We start from the raw sequence: 17,741 nt of genomic DNA on the forward strand, positions 1-17,741 counted from the left end.
CAATTCAATGGAATATCATTGTGGTAATCTGACTGGGTATCACTGGAGTCTGTTCAATTATACATGGATGCAATGTCCAGTACCAGAATGAGTGGGTACCCAGATGAGATATGTTTTGCTGCTAAATGGCCTCAGTCATGAAAAGAATTGGCCAACAATGATATTGCATTCTTGAAATCTTATCCATATGGGCTGTTGTTTACATGTGACAAGACCAATTCAAAGACAAAAACAGCCTGCGCCATTCAGTCAGTCAAGCTGTAGTCCAAATTCTCTTAAGAAGAGCTTCCCAATCACAAAGGGTGCAAACTATTTTGAGATTGTTAATTTGACTTAGTTCAAATCTCAATTTAACCCTCACTCTCAAATGTGTTCCAGGTGAACAGAATATTATAGTTGACAGCTTATCACATTTCCAGGTTTACAGGTTTCATTTATTGGCACCAAAAGCTTACCATTTCCCATGCCAATTCCGGCACAGAAATGGCAAGTTGAAAAAGAATGACAGTGACCCTAATGTGCAGTTACTGGGTTTAGAACACTAGGAAAGCTTTTGCTGCAGCTCAGTCAAAATTTAAAACCTTTTATCTACAATTAGCAAATAAAGACAGTCATTGGACATACAAGGTTCTCGTCCATTATCAGTTATACAGATATAATTTGCAGGATGCCTCCATCTCATTATGCAGGCTTCAGGCAAGTGGCCAGATGCCTTGGGCAAAGTAATTTTACAACTCATTCATCAGTGAGTAGAATATTAAAACCATAGATCCATTTTAATGCATAAGGTAAATAACTGATATTCCCAACTGAGGCTCACTTGACTGCACATTTTGAACATAGGGATAAAGAGTTCAGTAAAGTATTTTTGTTCAATGACAATATGGGAAACGTTATTTACATTGCTCTATGCTGGTACTTTTAAAGTTTGCAAATTTCTGCAGTCCCTAAAGTGTGGAGATGTTGTAGTGACATGTATAGCAGTAACAGTGTGGCTAAGGACATTAAAAACTGATCATGTTGGAATAGATCAGAACTTTTGTTACCGTGATCAAAAAATGTTAGCTTTTTGCCTGGTACATTAGGCTAGAGCAGTTGAGCACCTATTATATGAAGTCCCCAGTAGTGAGCTTCTATTTAGATTGCCATCTGGCTAACAAATAACACCTGGAGATGCTAATGCTATACTAAGGAAGGCAATGGCTAGTCAGGGCATTGCTTATGAGGGTTTCAGTTCACACTGCTTTAGGATAGAGATGTCTTTAGATCTGCCAGGGGAAGGGCAGCTAGTTGATATAATCAAGTGTTCAGACAGATGGGCATCTGATTCTTTTTCAACCAGTATTAGATGATTATTATTTTATATTTTCCTTAGGTTACAGCCAACTCTTGTTTTTATGCTGCTTCCACATCTGAAGAGCAGCATCCAGAGCAATACTCAGATCTGATGACTTAAACCTTGGCCTTGATCCTGCTCATTGGTCAATAGTCTGGAAAGAGGACCCCAGCTTGTCATGACTTCAACTGCTGTAGACCATAGAGAGACTATCTGCTTGTAGCAGTGTGCCTGATATGAAGATAATTCACTTGGGTGGGAATGATTTGTGTTAGATTTCAAAACATTTATTGATTGGTAAGATTTTAGCAGATCTGACCCCTTCTTACATCAATTTTATCCAGACTGTATAAAAGAAAATAAATATTTTGGGGAAAAAAAATTATCCAGATTTACCAATATGCTGGTCACTGATTGCATCTCGATTATCATGAAGGGGTGCATGTAAACAGGCTGCTGGTGAAATTACACAAAGATTTTTAAATCAGTGACCAGTGCAGCTTGTCATATTTGGTATAGAATAATTGAAAACTCAGAACTAGCCAGCCTGATCCAAAGTTTTACCATGGTAATGATGTTAATTTGAATGAGATTGGTTGGGATTTGTTTAATTTACAACTAATGATGTTTGTTCTGCAAAATGTTTAAAAAAAAACGATGTGGGGTAGGGATTTATTGGTTCAAAAAAAGAAAGAAAATGAATCAGAGACAGGGAAAAGAGGGAACAGCACATAGACCATGCTGAAGGGTGAGTGCCTTGGGGTTTTGTCCCCTCTTTAATCCACCCTGATTTTCCATGTCACAAGTTTTTGGTACTTGACCAAGGAGAGAATTTGTCAGGTAAAATTATGATTCTTGAATGAACTGAGGAGGCACACTGTATGTCAGCTGGTTGACTGGGAGAAACTGGAAAGCACTAGCTGGAGGATGTCAATCAACAAGTAATGGAAAATGCAAATTGGTTTTAAGCACAGGTTAGCACAGTCACAGACATTTCCCCTATCTATCTCTCCCTCATTTCTTTGATTGCCATAGTTATGTCCAAGGTCTCAACAGTAGGGATGGTGCCTTAGTGCTTTGCCCCCCCCCCACACTTTTCTGTGCTAAGGTTTGTTGGCACTTCACCAAAGGGAGGAGTATTTGTCAGGTAAAATTTACGATTGCTCAGTGAGCTGAGGAAGCACTATGCACTCCACCAAACTGATTGGGAGGAATTGGCCGGTATGGCTACTTGGAGGCCAACTAACCATTAATGGGAAATGCAGTTTGGTATTAAGCTTAGATTTATGTTGTGTTTTTTGTTTGTAAAATCCTTCAAACAGATTAATGGTTTTAGTTATATATGTAATTATTTAATAAATTATTTAATCAATTATTTAATTATTTAAATTATAAATGTTTTTAATTTAATTATTTAAATTATAAATATAAATTATTTAATAAAAGACCTAGCCACACCCCTATACATACTAACCCCTTACACCCATACTTTACTCAGCAACTACATACCGTCTCACAACTGCCATCTTTAACATTCATCAACATTATGATCTCCAAACCCTCATTTTTACTCACTCTGCTGTTACTTCTCCTCAATATATCATACATCCTCTACCTCACCCAGCTCAATCATACTAAACACTCACAATGCTTTCATGTAACCAATCATCTCAACTCACCTCCCTTAAATTCACACACCTTAATATCTCCTCACTTATATGAAACCAGTAACCATCTACTCTTTCCTTATCACCCTTCATAAATATTCTTCCATCAGAGCATCTAATAAACTCTACATCATCATAATTAAGCCTAACCCATACTCTAAACAATCCAAATACCTCTCCAACCCAATCTTATATCTAATTACTACACTATTATTAGGAGATATTCACCCTAATCCTGGACCCTCCACATCATCCACTACAGATAAGTCCATACTATTCACCTCTCTAAATTCCCAAAAGCATAGTGAACAAAATCCCAAACCTCCATGCCTGGCTTAACCATAACAAACCTGACTTCCTATCCATCTCTGAAACTTGGTTAAAACCCCACATAAAAGACTCTGAAATAACACCATCAAACTATTCAATCATAAGAAAAGACAGAACCCATAAAAAAGGAGGTGGAGTTGCTCTCCTATACTCATCTTCCTTATCAGTTACTCCATATAACAAACCTATCCCCCACTTCAATAATGTTGAAATACTTCTAGCATTATTTCAGGTTAATATACACAAACACATATGCGTAGCCTCCCTCTACATCCCCCCTGGTGACAATATCTCTACACTTGAGGACATGCTCTTCTGGCTCTCCACTAACATTTCTAATGAAATAATAATCCTGGGAGACATGAATATCAATTGGGCCTCCATTCAGGCTCCCACAAACCCACTTAACATCAACCTTTATAACTTCTCACAGCTTATTAACTCCACAACCCACCCCTCAAAAAACCTATCCAGTGGTAGCATTTTAGACTAGGTTTTAGTCTCCCACCCTCATTATTTCTCTGACAATGGTACCCTTCCAGATCCTCTTAGTGACCACCTACCCACATTCACATATCGACTCCCTTCTCCCATACACCAAACATATAATTATATTACTACTCGCAACCAAGAAAAATTCAACCCCATAACCTTCATTGACTCCCTTAAAGCAATAAACTGGAACATCCTAAAAACTCTACCTTTAGATAATGCTGTTGCCCACTTCAACTCAACCTTCTTAAAACTTCTTGACTTCCATGCTCCTTTACGGACTAAGAGAATAAAAACCAAAACTGCCCCTTGGCTAACCAAAAATACTCTAGTAACCATGAAACGCAGAGATAAAGTCAGGACACTTTACCAAAAACATAGGTCTCCCCTACATCAAAATGAATATAAAACACTTAGAAATAAAGTAATTAAGCTTATTATCACTGACTGACAAAACTACTACTCCATACTCCAAAACAGCAACAAAACAAACCCACAGAAATTCTGGAAAGGAGTCACTACCCTTATCAGTCCTGGAAAAACAGACAACCCCAGCCCAGACCCTAAGGCTCCTGACATAGACTTAGCTACACAATTTAACTCTTTTTTCATTAATTCTATTTCTAAATTAACCTCAACATTCTCTAACAATATCACTCCCTCCACCTCTCCCTCACCTTCCTCTTCTAAAACTTTTACCTCTACTCCGACAACTTCACTCTCTTCTTCTCCACCGCCATGATCCTGTAATACCCTCTCTTCCCCTCCCTCTCCTTTTTCTCTAAAACCTATACCCATATCCACCATAAAAAAATCTCCTTCAGAAACTTAAGCCATGCTCCAATGCCCCAGACAACATCCCATCACACTTTCTTAGTATAGCTGCAGAAGCCATTGCCTACCCCATTAGTATACTAATCAACCACTCTATCCAAGAATGCATAGTACCCCAAATCTGGAAAAAGGCTTTTATCACACCCTTACATAAAGGTGGTAATAATAACAACACTACTAATTTCTGTCCCATATCTATCTTATCTCCCATTTCTAAACTCCTAGAAAAATGTATCCAACTACAACTCCTACCATATCTCTTAGACAATCACCTATTAACTCCAACACAGCATGGTTTTAGACCTGGTCATAGCACTATGACAGCCCTCCTCTCCTTCCTGGAAACCATAAATAAAGCCCAAGACTCTGGACACATTGTCTCTACCCTCCTACTTGACCTCTCTAAAGCCTTTGACACTATCTCTCACAAACTTCTTCTAACTAAACTCTCTAAGCTCAACCTATCTTCTTCCGCTTTGAACTGGTTCTCCAGTTACTTATCTAATAGATATCAATCAGTCAAATGGAAAAAGGCCACCTCCTCTTTCCATGCTACCCCAACTGGAGTTCCCCAAGCTTCCATACTAGGTCCTCTCCTCTTCAATATATTCATAAATGACTTTTGTAATTCTATTTGTTTCTCAAATATCATTCAATACGCAGATGATTCAACTATTATCTGCTCTGCAACATCCCTCCCTATGCTGCAAAAGCTAACACAAGACGCATTCTCAATCACAGAACAATGGATGAAAAAAATCACCTAGCACTAAATGCCTCTAAAACCAAATTAATGGTATTCACTCCCTCCAAAATCACCTCTATCAATACAAACACTTTTTCTATCACTAATCATAACAACACATCTCTGGAATTGGTGTCTGAGGCAAAATTACTTGGGGTCCAAATTGATAATAAGCTTAAATTCAACTACCACCTACAACTAAATATAAAAAAAAAACCATCAAAAATTAGGCATGCTCTACCAACAAAATCGTTACCTCACACCATCCTCTAAAATCACTCTTGCTACCTCATTTCTTACCCCTCCCTTCTCTATGGAGCCCCACTCTTAACTAACCTTCAATCTTCCCTTAAAACACAACTTTCCTCATGCTACAACAAAATTGTCAAATTCGCTACTAGCCACAAATCATCTAGCCACCACTGTTCTTCTCTCCACAAACTAAAATGGCTAGAACTATCTAATCATCTCACCTACACTCAACTGACTCTTGCACATAAACTCATTTTCAACCCCTTACTGTGTCCATCCCTATCATCTGCCTTTAAAATGCACCTACCTAACATAGTACTAAGATCTAACAACCAAAACCTAATAGAAATATACAAACCAACCCGTCCCTCTGGAAAAAATCTCCTATCCTATGGTCTAGCTCGCCTCTGGATCTCTCTACCACCATCCATTCGTACCATCTCCAACCACTTTACATTCAAAAAATCTCTTCACTCTCACCTATCATCCCAGTGGGAATGCTCCTGTTGTCATCCATCATAATGTATACTAGCAAACTTTTTGTCCTCCTTTCTGGCAACTTTCTATACTGCCTCTCCTAACTCGTGCATTCTCTGCTAGTACTAACTAAACATTCTCTCAAAACTGTATCACAATGTCTTATTTTCATGCTTCCTAAAAGTTAATGACCTCTCAGTACTTATATTATAACGTTTCTTTTCTAAGTATGAATTTTCTGTAACAATCATCACCAGTCTGTACTACTAATAACATCAAGCTCTAAGCTGTAACACTTGTAATTATTGTATTTTAACCAAAAACCTATTTGCAACCTTGTTTCTAGAACTACATTAATCATAATGTCATACTCTAAGCTGTATCACTTGTAAATATTGTATTTTAACCAAAAACCTAACTGTAACCTGGTTTCTAGAACTACATTACTTGTAATGTCATACTCTAAGCTGTATCACTTGTAAATATTGTAATTTTAATGTATAACCTATTGTAACCTTGTTAATGGAGTTTTTCTCCCCAGGACTCCATTGAAAATGGGTTCATCTTGGCCCAATGGACTATCCTGGTAAACCAACCGCAAATAAATAAATAAATAAATGATTGGGACATTGCCATTTTTGCAAAATAGAGGGTTGAAGAGATGACAAACAGAGATCCACAAATTGAGTTTGTAAGCTAGATATCTTAAGATAGATTTCTAAACCTAAAATTCTACATATACCGTTTTACAGATAACATTTTAATTCTGATTCTAGCAACCTAATTCTAAATGCAAAATTCTACAAATCGTATAATAGACACAGAATTCAATTGAATGGATTTCCCTGATAGAGACAGAATATTAATAACAGAAGCCTACAGACAGAACTATGCAGACAGGCATCATGATTCATAAATATTTACCAGATTGCAGCAGACAGTTTTGCTCTGTGAGCAGCCATGAGCAGGGTCTATGACATTCAGAGATGCACTAAGTACCAGCAGTGCAGACTAAGCAACATAGCTGTTTGATATCTATGCTAATGACAGCATAATGAGTTACTGTTGATTAACAGTATTAAAATGAGGGACTCTGTGTACACCAACTGAAAAACAAAAGAACATGATGGCAGAGAGAGAGAGAGAGATTCAGAAATGGACCAAGACTGAGTGTGTCATGATGCACGGACCCCAGAGTTAATGACTGCAGCAAAATCCCAATTTACATTCAGGGTGTAGCCAAAATATGTTAGGGATTAATGCAGCTTTAGTCATAGTGAATGTGCAATAGGATATTAGTGTCACTAGTACTAGACAGTGGTGGGTGTTGTCACCCTTGGAATTGCCATGCCATTCAGTTATGTTTAACTTATTATGGCATTTACGACACTGACATTGTAGACTAATTTCCCATGGATAGGGTTGCCTGTAGATATGCTGTGGTCTTATCTGCAGGCTCATGAGACTTGTGGATTATCTATTCAAGCTGATACTAATGTATGTGGGACTTTAGACATAATAGTTATAGGGATATTTCCATCACTAACACAGGACATAGTAGGGGCATTCCAAGCATCTGCCCTGAGAAACGTCCATCAGTTTCTGAATGCCTTGCTGCAGCATGTAAAGATCATATGTGGTTCTCATGTACCACATAGCAGAAATCCAACATCATGCAGGATTTCTATGATATATCCCACTAAGGTGCTGGGGGTACCTACATTGCAATACCTTCCCATATGAACATGCCGCACAGGCATTTACCATGATTCCTAAATATGTGAATCATGGTAACTGCCTGTGATTTCCACATATGGCACGTGTCACCCTCATCTATGATTTGGAATGAGTGGCATTCCTCATGAGTCCACTTATAGTAATCTGTATATGCCCTTGAGCCCTGATTGATGACACTTATCCAAAATCCTCAGATTGTGACAAACAATGTATACAACTATATTATGTATCAAAACTGAGCCATTATGGAGTATGGATTTAGGCTGATATACCTGGTGCTGTCCTGCAGGATGACTCAGCCACCTGTGCTAAGATATTCTCAGTGTGTGCAATGCTGCACAACATAATATTAAGGAAGCAGTTGCAACAGGGATGCCCCACCACACATATATATATATATATATATATATATATATATGTGTGTGTGTGTAGATATAAGGGACATCTCCCATTACACCAGTGAGTGGAAGTGAAGCCAAATTAGGAATCAGTGGAGGATCCAGCAGTAACAAGGGATGAACAGCAGCAAAGTGGATATGGGCTCAGTATGCTTTGACACTGGCAAAGAGGCAGCAGATTACATATAGCTTTGGGTCATGGTAAAACATATGCACAACAAAAGTGATGCATGAAAATCCAGTACCAGACTGTGCTTACCGATATTAAGGCTGGCCACCACAGCATCAGACATAGGGTTACGCAAGTAATAGGGTACAATGGATTCAGCAAATTTCTCACTATTTTCGCAGTTGGTGAAAAGAACACAAATGTGCATTGTTTTCTAAAGGGAAATGTGTGACTGCTATACAAAATGAAAACATATGTGTGCAATGTGTATCTGAGGTGGTTCTGAAGGGATTACTGAAAATGCTGTCTGAGGGGCCCATGTCACTGTTTGTCTGTGTGTTTGAGGTAGTGAGTATTACAGTTGTATGTCTGTGAGTATGCTGACATACAACCTCAGCAGTAAGTTTTGCAGTGCATCTTCATCTAACAGACAGGTCCAAGGCATGGACAGAAGATGTGATGGTGTCCTGTGCATGCCCCTTCCCATAGAAGACACATTTTCATGGAGTGTCATAGGTAGTAACATGGCCTTGGACAGATGTGGATGTGTTGGTGCTTGTCAGTGACATCTGATACCAGACAAGATGACACAGGTGGAAGTACCATGGCCACAGGGATGCCCTTGTTTCCCTGTATGTACAATCTCACTCAATGTCACTGTGGAAGTGGTGGCACTGCATAACTGTGACCTTTGCCCTCCCCATCCATGGTGGCTACTTTCAGTAGAGGCAGAGGTAGAACAGCTCCTTACTAGATGAACTATATGCTACAAAGCAGAAACTGAAACTAATGTATTACACATTCTCCATTCTATTTTGAAAATATTCAGAATGGCATGGTCCATTTTGAAACCTGCTAATGGCTGTGCTATTTAGCTGAAGCACAGTGGGCAGCAATTTTTGGAACAAAAAATGTGCATGACACTAAGATACCAGCCATGATTTTCTGATATGAGGCCTACAATATGCCCCCGGCTTCTTTTCATAGTAGTAAATGTAGGGCACCCTGGTAGAATCATAGCTTTCTGTACTTGCATCATGGAGCCAAGTGGGAACATTTGCTGGGGAATTGTTATGAAGGTCTTCAGCATAAGGTGGATGCCTGGTGCTGTCTCTCCAGGATAGTTACTGATGCCACTGGCTTTCCTTGAATTAGAAATTTTGTTCTCACCACACGTCGGCATCCACATTAGTTGTTATTAGTGTTTATCAGTTGTTATTTCCACAGAGCTGTTTTGCTTTGGGAAATACTAATGAGTTTACAGCTGTATCACATCTGGAAGGTAAACAATGGCTTGCTGACTGCAATCTCAGTGACCATGTTTATGAAAAGCAGAAATAATTTTAAACAGAGAATTATACAGATAGATTTCTTTTTTTTTTCAAAACAGGTTTATTGTTTTAACATACAAGAGAAATATCATAACAATTTTATACAAGTAATTCAAAATAGATATGATTATAACATTCAACAAAACAACTAAAGTATTTACAAAGACATCCACTACAATCAGATCAATTAATTAAACTAAAATACCATGCTATTGAAATTAGGATTTTTTTAACAAATTTTGTAAATTATCCCATACAATATAATAAGATGTTTTTCTAGTTGTTCTTGACCTAATTGTGTTTATTTCCATATGGCACACTATATTCATAACATTTTTAAATTCATTGAATGAAGGAGGTGTATCTGAAATCCAATTTCTGGTTATTATTTTCCTAGCCACTGCTAGAATAGACCATAACAAGGGAAGCTTAACCTTTTTAACACTTTGAGGTACAGGTGTGTTGAATAATATAAGAGATTTAGAAATAATGAAATTATCTGTAAAAAGAGCCTGCAAAAATTCATTAATTGACTTCCAGTATTCTTTCAATTTTATACAGTCATAAAACATATGAGCCCAGTCAGCATTAATTTCTACATTACATCTCTTACATAGATTATCTTTATTATTTATTTTATTCATCATCAAAGGTGTATAAAAAGATCTATGTAAAAATTTCCATGTATAAAGTCTCCAGACAATGGAAGTCGTAGTTCTATAGGCAGATTCCAATATATATTGTTTATCTTGTTGATTTGGTGGGTCCCCATTAATAGAAGTGAAATAATTCCAGTATGTATCTACACTGTAAAAAGTTTCTTGTCTGATAATTTTATGTATGTATAAAAGTTTACCTTTATCAGAAACTTTATGTTGTAAATTTAATATCAAGTAATCAATCAGTGTTGGAATAGATTCTTTAACTGTTATAGACATTAGATCTATTTTATTAATGAGATGTTGTCTAAAGGTCTGAACCTCTAACCAGCAAGTTTCTCTTAGATCAAATTCTTGTTTTAAGAAATCTAGATTTTTAACTTTATTATCAGATATCAACTGATACCAGTACTTTAGATCATTATCTATAGCTAAATGAGTTCCTTCAGAAGTAGATGACAAAAGCATACCCTGAGTATACATTATAGGAAATACAATAAAATTCCATTCCCTATACTTAGGGTGCATAAATATAAAGTTACGATAACTAATAATAATATTTAATGGGTAACAAACCATATGTTTAGGTGTAATAGGTGAAGTACAAAATTCCTTTAGTAACCATAACATGGAGTTATTTACAATCATATTTTTATGTGTTAAGGAGATTTTCATGAAGTGCATACTAATTAGCTCCCAATAATCTTTCCATTTTGCGACATATGACTGATCTATTAATAAAGTAATAACTTTTACAATAGAAGAGATAGTATATAAATTAAAGTCTGGAAAAGAAATACCCCCTTGAGACCAGCTATTAGTATGTTTCTTTAATGCAATCCTAGGTCTATTAGGTGCCCATAGGAAATTTAACATTAGTGTATTCAGTTTCTTGATAATAATTTTTGTAGGTGGAAGTATTATTGATTGTATTAAGTATAAAATCTTGGGGAATATTATCATTTTAATAATTGTAAGTCTCTCCTCCATAGTAAAAAACATATTATTCCAGGTATTAAAAAGATTTTGTATATTAATAATTATTATATATAATAGATTTAATATCTTTAGATAGTATTATACCTAAATAAGTTATCTGACCTGAATTGGGTACATATTTAGTAAAATCACTAATGAGAATATTTTTTCGTGTATATATAGGTAGTATTTTAGTTTTTTCTTCATTGAATATTAAACCAGAAATACTTTTAAAATTCATCATTTTATCAAATAGAGACTGCATAGAAGAATTAGATCCTGCTGATGTAATTAGAGCATCATCTGCAAAAAGTTGAATTTTGGATGTTGTATTTTCATCTATTTCAAAACCTTCTATGTCAGTACTGTTTCTGATCAAATTAGCCCAAGGCTCCATTACTAAAGTGAATAATAGTGGAGAAAGTGGACATCCTTGTTTTGTACCTTTAAACATGGGTATTTTTTGTGAAACATATGTTTCTACCTTAATATAAGCCAATGTTCCTTTGTATAAATGCTCAATTAGATTTACAAATGCATCTGAGAAGTTTGTGCACTTCAGTAAGGTAAACAGATAGTCCCAACTTACTGAATCAAATGCTGAACTTATATCAAGACTAATAAGTGTTAAATCTTTCTTTTTCCTATTTGCAAAATCAATTAATGTTAAAGTTCTTCTTATATTATCAAAAGTATTTCTATTTACAATGAAGCCTGTCTGATCTATATCTATAATGCCGGGGATGATTGTCTTCAATCTATAAGCAAAAATACTCATAAACATTTTATAATCAACATTAAGTAATGAGATGGGCCGATATGAAGTACATCTAGTTGGATCTTTATTAGGTTTTAAAATTGGCGAAATAAATGTATATTGCCAAGATGGGGGGGTTATTAACTCAGTTTGGGCCAAAATAAAAACCTTATGTATTAATGAATATGTACTTTTAGAAAGGATTTTATATATCTCTGGTATAATACCATCATTACCCGGTGCTTTGTTTGATTTAAGCTTATTTATTTGTGTAATAACCTCTGTATATGAAATACTTTTGTCCAATAGTTTAATCTGTTGTTTATTAAGCTTTTTATTCATGTTTGTGGTTATAAACTCCTTTATTTTATCTTTAGGTTCCATGTTAATGTTATTATGGTTAATCTTGTGAAAGTGATTTCTAAATTCATCTAGTATTTCTGGTACACTAGAAACATTCTTCTTTTTCCTTAGAGAAAAGATTTCTTTGATATGGTTTTGTTTATTCAACCTTTTTGTTTTATTTTTAAGTCTATGTAAGTATTTGGGGCTTATTGAATAAGACAAAAACTTGTATTTCTCTAAAGTTATTTTAACTTTATGAGTTAAAATTTCTTTGTATTTCTCATTTAGTTTGTTTATTTCTTCAATAACTTTCTTGTCCATAATATTTTCTTTATTATTATGTTTATAAGAGTCTAATTTACTTTGAATATCTAACAATTCCTTATCCCAAGATTTCCTTTTATTATTATACCATCTGATACTTTGTCCATATAGATATGATTTTAAGGCATCCCAAACATAGACAATGGAGACTTCAGGAGTATTATTTATGTCTAAAAAATGTTTTACTTCTGAAAGTATATATTCCTTATAGTCTTTTAGTTGAGTTAAGTATGCTGGTATCCTTTTGATCTGAACATTATGAGTATTTTTTATCATGAATTCAAAAACAATTGAATTTTGATCAGATATAGGACATGAAATGATTTTGGAATTAATTAAATCTGTTACCATCTGGTTAGAAATAAAGACCCTATCTATTTTTGAATAAGTTTTGTATCTGTTAGAAAAAAAAGGTGTATGGTAATGATTTTGAATCTATCTGATTATTAATATCATACAAATGATAAGAATTAGCAAAAACATTTAAATGTTTTGCATTAGATGTAATTCTTCTTTTTCCTATAGTGGTGGTATCACTTTCATGTAGTATACAATTAAAGTCACCAGCTAAAATAATATCTCCTATAGAGAATGATATGATCTTATCAAGATGATGTTTCACTGTATTAATACCAATTCCAGGTATCCAATATACATTAATTAAAGTGTAAGTCTTCCCATTAATTTGTATTGTAACTATACAAAACATTCCTTTGTCATCCTGATAAGACTTAATGGTTTTAGGAATGGGCATACTTTTATTCCATAAAATAGCCACTCCTCTTTTTCTGAGTGTGCTCTGAACTAACCAATACTGTATATTTGTTTGTGGCTAGTTTATCAATATCTTTTTCAAGAGAGGGTTTCTTGCAGGAAGACTAAGTTGGCCTTATGTAAATTAATGTATCTTATTAGGCTTGCCCTTTTACACGGATTATTCAATCCATTAATGTTTAAAGAAATTCCTTTTAAAGATGTCATTTGGCATTTTTAAAACTTAAGAATCTTATGATCAAAATAACAAATAACAACATAAGTAATGTTACATCTCCTCCTTTAGGTGTACCTTTAAATATAGCTGTATTTATTGAATCTCTTATGGGATTTTGTATAGGATTCAATTTTGTTTGTAGTGACAATGAGTGTACAAAATATATTGTGGATGTCAAAACTATATACATATAACAATGAACAAGAGAAAATAATGTAAGGATTAAACCTTGCATCCAGCCTGGAGTTAAAAACTCCAACTTAGAGTAGTATTTACCACTCAAGTTAACCCCCTACCCTAAGAAGCAGTACCTCAGCTACCACCTTATCAATTTAATACTGATTATATTTAACTTAAATTAACAACTTTCAATTCAATTATCTAGCAAGACAAAACTACACATTTGAGAAAACAGCATCATATAAACTAAAATAAACTTTTTTTTAAAAAAAAACTATTCATACTACTATATACATCTATGTAATATAATACACTTGTATTCAAGTAGCATTCAAATAATCTTGATATTAGGAACAAAGAGGAGAGAGAGAAATAAAAGATGTGAAAGAGGGAGAGAGAGTGAAAGAAAGAGAGAGAAAAAAAAAAAAAGGAAGGCATATTTACATATTAATTTATTCAAAGTATGTAAAAATAAGTTCTAACATTCATTTAAATCAAAAACTTTGGCTAATATGGTTCAGACATTACATATATTAAGATGCATCTATTTTCTGTCATGTAAATGCAGTCAACAGCTTCCAAAAAAAACCTTGAATTGCTTGTATATGAGCATTTTACTCATACTCATTATTGTCAATAGAATAAAATATTATATTTATAGAAATTGTTATAAATCATACTGCATAATTATGCAAATTCTCAGAAACACTTGCATTATTGTAAAAAAAGCCATCTGTATTTTGTATGTCTATACTACTGCTTTAAAATATATCACATGACAATTTCTTCCAGAATAGAGTTATAAAGTTAGTTATGCTTGTCAATCAGATGAATTAAATGAGTTATAGTAATGTATATGTTTGGAACATAAGTTTTTAACACAGATTAGTATGCTGCAGTCAAGTAGATTTTCAAAAACACTTGAATAAATGTTTCATTTTCTATGCCTTCTAAAGTAAGACATTTACTTACTACAAGAAACTGCATCCTTTAAAATCATTATAACTGACATATTTTATGAATTATAACATAGATATTTAAGTAATTATATAAAATAACTCACATTTAAATGTTAAAGAGTTCATTTTCCTTCACATAGTCGCATTTGCATCAGTTCTACTTCCTGGTAGAGTGTTCTTCCTGAATCTGCAATGTGTCAGTGTGATATCTAGGTCAAAGGTCAAATTGACTGCTTTCAGCTTCTCTGTGATAATTCTGAGAGTTGAAGCTTTTAAAACAACTCGAGGACACTGTTCATGAGGCAGCACACATCCCAGATTGTCTCCCTTAACATTTTGGCGGGAAACTTGTTAAAAACTAGTGACAAACATTCATTTAGCAGTGTAAATGCATCAAAACATGACAAAACCTTCGCGATGTATTTTACAGGTTATTACAGCCTCTATGTAAGTGAAATTAAGCCCAAAGTTATTAATAAGTAATAAAACTCAATATTTTTGTCCCAACTCAATTTTTATGCAAATCTTATAATTTACTGTGTCTATATGATCAAAAGCATTTCTATATATTAATATGAAAAAAAATAAATAAAGAGAAAGAATAAAGAAAAGAAAAAGAGAGTAGAAAATAAAAGAGTGTAAAGCAGAAATAGAAAAAATGTAAGAGAAAGCTATAAGAAGTATATACAATGGAATATTACTTACTGTTTATATTAATAGTTAAAAATAAAACATTATTTACTATTATTTAGTTCTAATTATTATTAGTTAAAGCATGACAGATTATTTACAAACAAGTATAAGCAGTATAATCAAGAAAGTATAATTAGGAATAGCATTTGAAGAACATATAAACTTTTTACAAGGAATAAATATGTTATTATTCCATTTATCATATTTTCATTACTCTTCTCTCCCTGCCCTCCCCCACCCTTTACCCACTACATAATCTAAATAGAATGTCATTGTTTAAACAAAGAAAAGAAGAAAAGGAGAAAAAAAGAGAAAAAAAAAATGTATCAAATTACTGACCTTACTTCTCTTTTTCAGAAAGAGAAACAAATTGAATAATAGCTTGTTATTAGTTCCTCAGATATTTTGACTGGTTATAAAATAAAACATTTCTTTGCACACAGAGAATAACTTTGATTAAATCTTTTTCAGAATATTTGTGGCTTTCTGGAAATGCAGGAACTATATTTAAAAAGATTAATAATGAAGTAAAATGATGAGAGAAAAAAGAAAAAAAAACATAGAACAAATCATTTGTTTTTTAGTCTCTTCTTCCTCTCTGAAGTCTTCCACGAAGTTTCAGTTGCCAGTCTCTTTAATGAAGGACTAGCCCATTCCATTTCCTCTATTTTATCCAAAATCTTATTTTTTTTGATAAACAGTAAAGCAGAGTCTAAGTTATCAAAAATTTTAGGACCATCAGGAAGGAAGATTTTTAGCTTGGCAGGAAACAGAAGGTATGTTTTAAACTGTGCTTTTTAAGCTCCCTTATTAGTGGCAGAAAAACTTTTCTTTTAGCTATTACCAAGGAAGAATAGTCATTGTCAAAACGCACAGTTGTCTCATTAATCTTAACAGGAGCTTTAGCCCAAGCAGATTTAAGAACCATCTCTTTATCAAAAGATGATAGAAATCTAACTATAACTGATCTAGGATAGTTTTGTTAGAGTTAGTATTAGCTATAGATCTATGTGCTCTTTCGATACCAAAAGAGAATGCTTCTGGTAAGTCTAAAGTTTTAGGGAGCCATGTTGTTAAAAAGAAGTAATATTGTTACCTTCAATATTTTCTGGCAGTCCAAAAATCCTAATGTTATTGCGCCTAGATCTATTTTCCAGGTCATCCAGCTTTGTTTGTAAATGTGTATTTTGTTTCAGCAGAAACTCAATGTTGATTTCTTCTTCTTGGATTCTATTTTCCATGTCATTCACAGCTTCTTCTATGCCTGTCATCTGGATCTTCTGTTGTTGCAGGTCTATATGTAACAAGTCTATTTGTTTTGTAGTTTTTTCTATGACGGTATCTATTTTAGTATCCATTTTATCCATCTTAGCAGTAAGTTGCTGGATTATAGTTATCAGAGACTGAAGTTCTTTCTTGATGCTGGAGTCTTGAGCATTTGTCTTACTGGAACTCATTTCAGACTGATAAACTGACAGGAAAATTTCCAAAGTGATTTCTGACAGGAATATTGTTAAAATGTCCTTTCTTTTTTAGATATAGTTCAAGAACTGTATAAAACAAACATATTTAGAAAGAAAATTACTTCAAAAATTATTTTTTTAAGTAATTAATTCCTGTCAGTGTAATGAAATTGGTGGAGCTGAAGAAATCTGCTGCTATCCTGTGTTCATCCTTGGCCACGCCCATACGGATAGATTTCTGAACACAAAATTCATCAGATAGAATTCTAAACATAGAATTCTACATATAGAATTCTAAGCTTAGAATGTCAATGAATTCTAAACACAAAATTCTATAGATGCAGTTCTAAGCAGAGAATTCTAAGGAAAAAAAAAACCAACTGATGTCAACACACTGGTGTTCTGGTGATAGAATTATAAATAAAGAATTTTATAGAAGTAAATAGAACTCTTACTAGAGATTAATATAGATGAGATCATCAGTATAGAATTTTGCAGATAGAAATCTACAGGCAAAATTCTAGAGTAAAGTTTATTGATGTAATTACCCATAGGATTCTGCAGATAAAATTATAAATACATATACTCAATTCTTAACTAAGAACACCAGAGATACAACTCTAT

This window comes from Protopterus annectens, chromosome 2.part0 (assembly GCF_019279795.1).
Source record: "Protopterus annectens isolate FY-2018-M chromosome 2.part0, PAN1.0, whole genome shotgun sequence".
NCBI classification, from domain to species: Eukaryota; Metazoa; Chordata; order Ceratodontiformes; family Protopteridae; genus Protopterus; species Protopterus annectens.